This window comes from Epinephelus moara, chromosome 6, assembly GCF_006386435.1.
Source record: "Epinephelus moara isolate mb chromosome 6, YSFRI_EMoa_1.0, whole genome shotgun sequence".
NCBI classification, from domain to species: Eukaryota; Metazoa; Chordata; class Actinopteri; order Perciformes; family Serranidae; genus Epinephelus; species Epinephelus moara.
The window spans coordinates 42314753-42323059 of record NC_065511.1 but is presented as its reverse complement, the minus strand read 5'-3'; positions in this window follow the sequence as shown (position 1 = coordinate 42323059).

The window sequence follows — 8307 nt, the reverse complement described above, 5'->3', positions numbered from 1 at the left end:
GGCCCTGGGTTCCTCCTGGTGCAGAGGGCCCTGGGTTCCTCCTGGTGTGGCTGGTGTGGTGAATCCAGCTCTCAGTGTGTTGATGATTTTGGTTTCCACTGACCGTTGTTACGTCATTTTGATCTCAACAAATTATACACTGTACATCAGTAGAAAACACAAGATTTTCAACCTGAATGATTCGTTCATCGAGATCTGATGTGTGATTTAAGTGTTCCCTTAATTTTTGTGTGGTTAGATAAGGGATGTACAGGTGTTTGGATATCTATCATCGATAGATAGATCGAGTGTTACAGCTAACCCTGAGTGATCGTATCAATTAATCAGGCTAAATATCATCTGGATACAGTCTGGATACGAGACTCATTTTAATGCAGATTTGAACGGGGTCTCAGTCTTTGTGTTTATCATGCAACTTGACTTTGCAATGATGATTTTAAAAAACTATATATTGTGCAGCCCAACAGATAAAGAAGGGGAGATCACACAGACAGTGTCTCAGAATTGATTTTCTCCAGAATGTCCTGCTCTCATCACTGATGTGATGTAATCTGGGGTTTTTGCTGTGGACAGTGTGGAAATTACAGCCCGGTGACAAACACTGATGTTATTTATTAACCCGTACAAGTAGGACATAAACAGTATCTGTGTCCAAACAGGGAGGACAGTCAGGACTCTACAAAATCAGACCTGATCATCTCTTTGTGCTGTGACGAGGAAACAACACCCAGATCATAATCCAACATGTTCTCCTTCAAGATGCTGCTCTGTGCTCTGACTCTCACTCTGCTGGCTGTTGCTGTGGAGCCGTCAACCGGTGGAGGTAAATCCTTTCTTCTGGTTTGGTTGTCTGCAGTTCTGCTTCTTTTGTTTGAGTTTCATTTTGGGAGACGACTGTTTTCTCTCCTCTCCTGCTGGTCACTGTGTCGATTCTTATTTTATCTTCAACAGCAGGAGGTAAATTCAAAGGAATTGCTGTTTCTAATGTTGATGAAAATATTGTACTTCAAACTTTAAAGAACTCTGAAAAAAAGTTTGGTTTCAGCCAGAATGACATCGTCTAAACTCGTCATCTTGGGTTTGAAACTTGTTTTTAAATGAGTGCTTACTTCTTTTACCAAAGTGACATTTTCAGAGCAGTTGTAGAAAGTAGACCCGCTTTAGTATTCCATTTCATACTACGTAATACTTCTGGACTCCACTACACTTCAGAGGTGAAAACTTTGATCACTGGGGTAAATGTACAAGCTACCCAGCAGTATATTAAGTAATTGAGATGGGCTTAACCTCTACCAGTTGCAACGTTAAAGTGATGAACATTTTAATATCTGCATTACACAAACTGGAGATGTGGAGTCTGAAAGAAGGGTCTGTTTTCCAGGCTCATCCCGAGTCTTTTAAATCATATCCATGTTTCCTTCACTTGTGTCTTTTCCTTGTGTCCTAGTCCCTCCCACCAGGGATGCATGAAAAGACACAAGGAAACCATACAAGGAGAGAGGAAACGTTAAAACGTGTATTTGGAGAAGTCAGACAGATGGTACATAGTGCCATCTGGTGGCTGTATCTATACCAACATAAAGGACTCATAGAAGTATGTGGGCAGTGACAGTTACGTTTGACATGAACGTGTCTACTTTCATATGTAAAGGAAGTATAAATTAAGTAGTATATCAGAAAATGGAAGTACTCAATGGGTTCGGAGAGAGTTACTGCCCCAAGCGAGGAAGTTCAAGTATCTCAGGGTCTTGTTCACAAGTGAGGGTAGAATGGAGTGTAAAATGGATTGGCAGCTTGGTTCGGTGTCTGTGAGCGCTGTACAGGACTGTCGTGGTGAAGAGGGAGCTGAGCCAGAAGGCAAAGCTTTTGATTTCCTGGTCCATTTATGTCCCAGCCCTCACCTATGGTCATGAGCTCTGGGTAGTGACTGAAAGAATGAGGTCACAGATACAAGCAGCAGAAATGAGTTTCCTCTGTAGGGTGTCTGGGCTCAGCCTTAGAGATAGGGGGAGGAGTCAGACATCCGGAGGGAGCTCGGAGTAGAGCCGCTGCTCCTTCGTGTTGAAAGGGGTCAGTTGAGGTAGTTTGGGCATCTGATCAGGATCCTCCTGGGTGTCTCCTGTTAGAGGTGTTCCAGGCACGTCCCACTGGTAGGAGGCCCCGGGGCAGACCCAGAACACACTGGAGGGATTATATATCTCATCTGGTCTGGCAACACCTTGGGAGCTGGAAAGTGTCACTGAGGAGAGGGACATCTGGAATACTTTGCTCAGCCTGCTGCCCCCGTCACCCCGCTTCAGATAAGCGGCTGAAAATAGATGGATGGATATTTAATAACCCAGAATATGATTATAATGTCTTTTGAACATTGAAAATTATCTATTAGACCAAATGTCAGATGTTTCAGGGAAAATTGAAATTCAGTGTAAAACTGAATACTTAATTGTATTGATCAGTCTGATCAGCTGCAGCGTACAACATGGGAGCATGTCGGCTCTGGTGTATCTTTGTGTAACTTCCCAGAGCAGAAATAAGAACTTTGGGATGGTGTTAAAGTTGGCGCACTAAAACAACTTCCTTGAGGAGCGAGGAAATGTCAGATAAGAGACTTAGGATGTACCCAGAGTCTCTAATAGAGTCCGCCAGCGATGATGTTTTTCCATAGGCCAACGCAGGAGTTAGCATCACATTGGTTCCCTCATTCATTATTATTGAAGATTGAATGCAGTCGCTGGAAGTAAAAAGCTAACGTAAGGCTATAAGGAACTACATTACGGTCGCATGACCTAATGTCACCGCTATAACAACACTGTAAAGCCATGTTCGGCTCAGCGTGATGATATTCTATAGTCTCATTTAGCCACTTGTTGGCAACCACCTTGTTTTCGACAAATAAAAGCTTCAAAGTTCACAGTGGGGCATTTACTGACATATTTTAATGTCGGAGAACAAACCATGAAAGTCTCTTAAGGTTGTGTGAACCACAGACCTTATCTTAGGCATCTAACCAAAAACTTATTGAAGGGAGGGAACCAGAAGCTGTAAAATTCTAACTCATTTCCAAGTTTTAGGGCTCATTCTTTGCAGACTCTATGAAAGACACTTCCATTTGCATCATGGGAAATGTAGGATCCAGTGTTTTGGAGTCTGATCCATACTAGAGACTAAAAGTCATGATATCTCCACCACTGCTGCAAAGATTCGAACCCTCTTCTAAGCTGAAATTGAATTTGTGTATCAAATTTGTCATGAAGTCCACACCAGAGTCACACAGGAAATCTGTTTCTGTGCTGATATGCTGATGTATGATCTTTACTGCTGTGTAATTCTGTGCAACGCTTGCTTGTAGAAAACACAAGTAACATAAATGTGCTGCTCCGACAGGCGGCACCCCCAACCACAACTACGAGCTGTCAGGTTCAGAGCTGACGAGACTCTACAACTCCCCAGTTTATAAGGCGGAGAGGATGAAGAGGCCGCTGGACGGGACTTCCCTTGCGCTTGGACCGATCAGCCACTCAGGAGTCAGGTCAGTCCACGCACACACACACACACACACACTGCACATCACCCAGTAGCACCCAGAGTGATGACTCTGATTCAGTCTCCTCATGCGGCCAGTAGATCATAGACACATTTTGACAGTTTAGAGTGTATAAGGAATTAAAACATTAAAATGGAAGCGTATGATGCCCAGCTCAATGCTCCGTTATATCTTATAAGTTGTTGCAGCATTTTTGGGTCGATACCAGTTGTGGCACAGTTTAGTCCTACATTTAATCAGCTTTTAGTTTTTACCACTCAAGAATTGATGAAAATGGTTAAAAATCCCTCCAAAACACCACATTAAGACACCAAGAGCCAAAGAAAAATGGTGTGATTTGGTTTAAAAACCTTTCGACATTTGGACATTTGTTAAAAAACAACAAAACAAAAAACATTTTTCTGTGATTGGACAAGCTTTTCTGTTCTGGAAACCACTGAGAAACCCCCTCATTGTCAATATACCTGTGAAAGCCAAACATCCTCTGAATGCTCCGGATCAATAGATGGGGCTGTAAAGTTTCAGGAGGCTCAGATTATCATCATCACACATGAATGAAATTGGGCTCATTGAATCCACAAAGTCTCAGCTTTCCAGTCAGACCCAATTTTATTTTATATATATAGTGGCCCGAAAAGAAGACTCTGAGGAACACCTACCAGACATTACACAATAAACAAATACAGCTGGAGATTAGTAATAGAGGTACTCTCTACACTTCAATAAGACATTTTCCATTGTTGACTGAGCTTGAAGTACTAAGAGACCATGAAGAAACAAAACACCTTCAACGTCTTTAAACCGCTGTGTCTCTCTCAGAGTGACGCTGGCTGACGGATCTCAGTGGCTCATCCATAAAGGAGGAAACTATGGCATCTCCTTTCAGACGGTGGTGGTCAGGGCTACACACATGAGCTCAGGCTGGAGGGTAAATCTTAATGTCTTTCCAAAAATAGATTCATATCTATGAATCAATTTGACAACATTACAGAGCACAGTGTCAGTGGGTCAGACTCTTCTGCTCTTTTTTTATAAATCTTTACAGGTTGTTCAAACACGGGATTTCCAGGGTACGAAGAAAGTGGCAGATTTTGTGGCGGCCGGCGGCTCCGACTACAGTCTCATCTTTGATAACTGTCACCTGGGATCTCGTCGAATGATGAATCAGTAAACTTTTCTTTTTTATGAAAGGTGAAGTTTGTCTGATGAACAGATAATAAAGGTGAAATTTCACTGAAAGACTCATGACGTTTTTGATTGTAAATATATATACATGTGTATATTTCATGCCCACATATATAGCTGCAAGCAGCAATGCTGTGCTTTAAGCCAGCGCAGACTGTTAAAAGTTGAAAGCTACGAAGCATCAAGACGTTTCACAGTTTCTAACACCTGTGTTAAGACTAACTAACAGGTGTCATGTGACAGACGCTCATTCATTTATGACCAAATCTGTGTCAGGCTGCGCCCTTCAGCGTCAGTGTCGGCCCCCCTCTATTGGTCAATTGCACAAAAAATCAATCAATCTGGGAACATCTTTCAGCAGCACAATTAAATTAATCTACGAAATGTAATGATGTTTAGACAAACTGTCATTGCAGTTACTGAGCTATTTCAAAAATAATTTCACACACATGGTTCAACATTATAGTTTAACATATCCTGTGAGTTTTGTAATGATTAGACAAACAATCTCAGTGATGTATAGTCTGATTGGTGTTAGGCCACACACATTGTTTTTTTTATATTTGCAGCGCCCCCTGTTGGTCAGTTTGAATAAAGCTTTCAGGGTATGTTGACTGGGCCTCTGTCTCCAGAACCTGTTCACCTCCCTCCGGCCGTGCACTCTCCTCTCACTCAGACCTGCTGTCCTCAAACCAAACCATCCACCAGGTGCCCTCAGACTCTCTGCTGCTCACTTGACATCCCCTCCCACCAACACACCTGTTCCCACTTTCCCTCATCAGCCCTGCAGGTTATATCCGGTTCTTTTCCACACACTCCTCACCAGTTTGTCACAGGTCCATGTGCTTCTTGTCATTTTCTCGCATCTGTATCTGTCATCTGTGACCTGTGACTTGGTTTCTGAAATTTGTTCCCTGCCTGTTTGGACTTTGGATTTCTTTGGCCGTCCCTCGACAGATTTGTTTACATGTCTGGACTGACTTCCAGGTTTTGACCCTTGCCTGCCTCGTGACATCTTGACATGGGTGGCAGTAACTCAGTCCATAGGGACTTGGGTTGGGAACCGGAGGGTTGCCGGTTCAAGTCCACGCTCCACATTTGGTCCCGGCGGGGACTTGAACCGGCGACCCTCCGGTTCCCAAACTGGCTGGAGAGGTGCCAGTTCACCTCCTGGGCACTGCCGGGGTGCCCTTGTGCAAGGCACTGAACTCCCCAACTGACCAAGGCAGCCCCCTCACTCTGACATCTCTCCACTTTGTGCATGTATAGATCCTGTTTGTGCATGTGTGTGTATTTCGGACCTGTGTGTTAATGACAACTGAGTGAAAAAAATGATTTTTTTTTTAATTCAGGGAGATTAATAAAGTATATATAAAAAATAAAAATTCAAAAAAAATGATATGGTTAAAATCAGAATCAGATTTACTGGCCAAATATATACACACACAAGTGATGTGACTTCTTTTGTTTCTTTCAATGTAAATACACAGAAATAGATGTACAGGTAAAACAAGCTGACTACTATTTACAGATAGAAATTTAAACGTATATTTGTAGACAGAAAGACAGAAGTACAGTTGTGCAAAGTAAATGATGCTGTCAAAAACATGATATGATTCATGTAACAAGTTGCTTTATATGCATGAGGTAGGTGCATGTGACAGTATATACAGTGTAAACATCAAGCTTAGATTTATATTATTTACTTACAGATTTTCAAAAAAGATTTAATTCAATATTTAGAAAAATAAAACTCTATAATTTATTGGTAAAGAGGACGGTTGGTGTTACAGGCTAATTTCACAAGGACAGTTGCTGCAACATCCCAAGTCATCAGATATCACTACTTCGTCACTGGACTTTCACGTCTACATATTAAGCTAGGTATCCTCCTGCGTCTGATGTTGATGCTCCTGGATGCTGCTACCAAGATGTCGACAAAAGCATGTGGTTAGGTTTAGATAAAAACATCACGGTTTGGCTCAACATTCATACAGGAAGCAAATACCAGGCTCACAGGTGAAAGTCCAGGGTTTGTTGGACCCATCCACACCCCGTCCTGCCCTATAGTAACTTCCCAGCTCCTTATATTACATCGTTACTAGCAGCATTTCAAACTGCCGTCTTGTGACGCATCATACTGCTGCAACAGGTGCTGTCTGGCCACATTATGAACTGACAGTATAGAATACTGCCAACACAGGCAGGGTATCATAACATGGTGAAAGGAAGCTTTTGGCATCGGTATGTGACACCAAAAAACACTGATAAAGTAGCTTGTGGAAACACTGAACTGATCGAGGGTCCAATGATCTCTTGGTGTCTGTATTCACCCACCGTGACAGAAGCACCACCTGAGGTCAAAGACATCTTTTTACTACAACTTCTCCCCAAAAATGAAAAGAATTAAATGAGAGAAAGACTATTTATTTTTTCATACATTTAATTCGTGAGACAATTCCCAGGTGTTTGTATTCAAAATTTACTCTATTGAGGCGAGTTTGTATAATTGATTCTCTCCTAAATGGCCTGCTCAGTGATGACATTGTGGTGCATTTACTGTCAGCGGTCTGCAGCCTGCCAGGTGACCAACACTGTTATCAATGAACTGGTGAAGAGACACATGAAGGATGAACAATAGACAAGTATTCTTGGCTTCATAGAAGTCTTACAGTAAAAGTACAGAGATATCCTCAGGTTCAAGTAGTTAACTTAAAGTATTCACAGTAGAAATGCACAAGTATCATCAACTCCACAATTTAAAGTATCAGCAGTACAAGTACAGAAGTATTATCAGCTTTAAGTTTAAGAGGGTGTGATTATCCTAGAGGTCACCACAGGTCATTTTAAAGAGTGATGTTTGTTTCAGAGAAATGCTCTCATGACAATAAAATGGCTACTGTGGGGACTAACTTCATCATACATGAGCAAATTGGGGCTCACTGAATTTACAAGAGTCTCAGTTTTCCAGTCAGACCCAATTTATGTAATTCAAAGACTGTTTAGATATCCCAGTGTGCAGAAATATTCAAATACAATAGGCAAAAATAACACATTTATGCTGCATGTTTTTTGCCCTAAACTGCATGAGACTACCATAAAGTGGGCAGGTCTGTAAGAAGGAGACTTGTTTTATTTTTATTTTATGTAACCTTTATTTAACCAGGAGGTCCCATTGAGATTAAAAACTTCTTTTTCAAGGGAGACCTGTATGGAGCTACATTAGGGTCAAAAGTTTTGTACTTGAAAAAATAAAATTTGAAACTGAAAATGTGTTGATCTTGAATTTTGAAAAATACAACAATGTATTTAAAATAAAAATAAGTGTATGAAACGTTTTTTCAGGTTAAATATAATTTTGATTCACTTTGGTAATTCTTTTGAATGAATAATTTGTTTTCACTTTTCACTTCCATATATATTTTAACATTTGAGGTCTTATTTTTTTCAGTTGCATGTTTTATCTTTTCAGATTCAGATCTTATTTTTTACAGTTTCAAATCTGTTTTTTGAGTTTCAGACTTTTGACCCTGATGTGGCGTGGGGGGCGGGGCATCAACTGAGAGGGGTGTGGAATC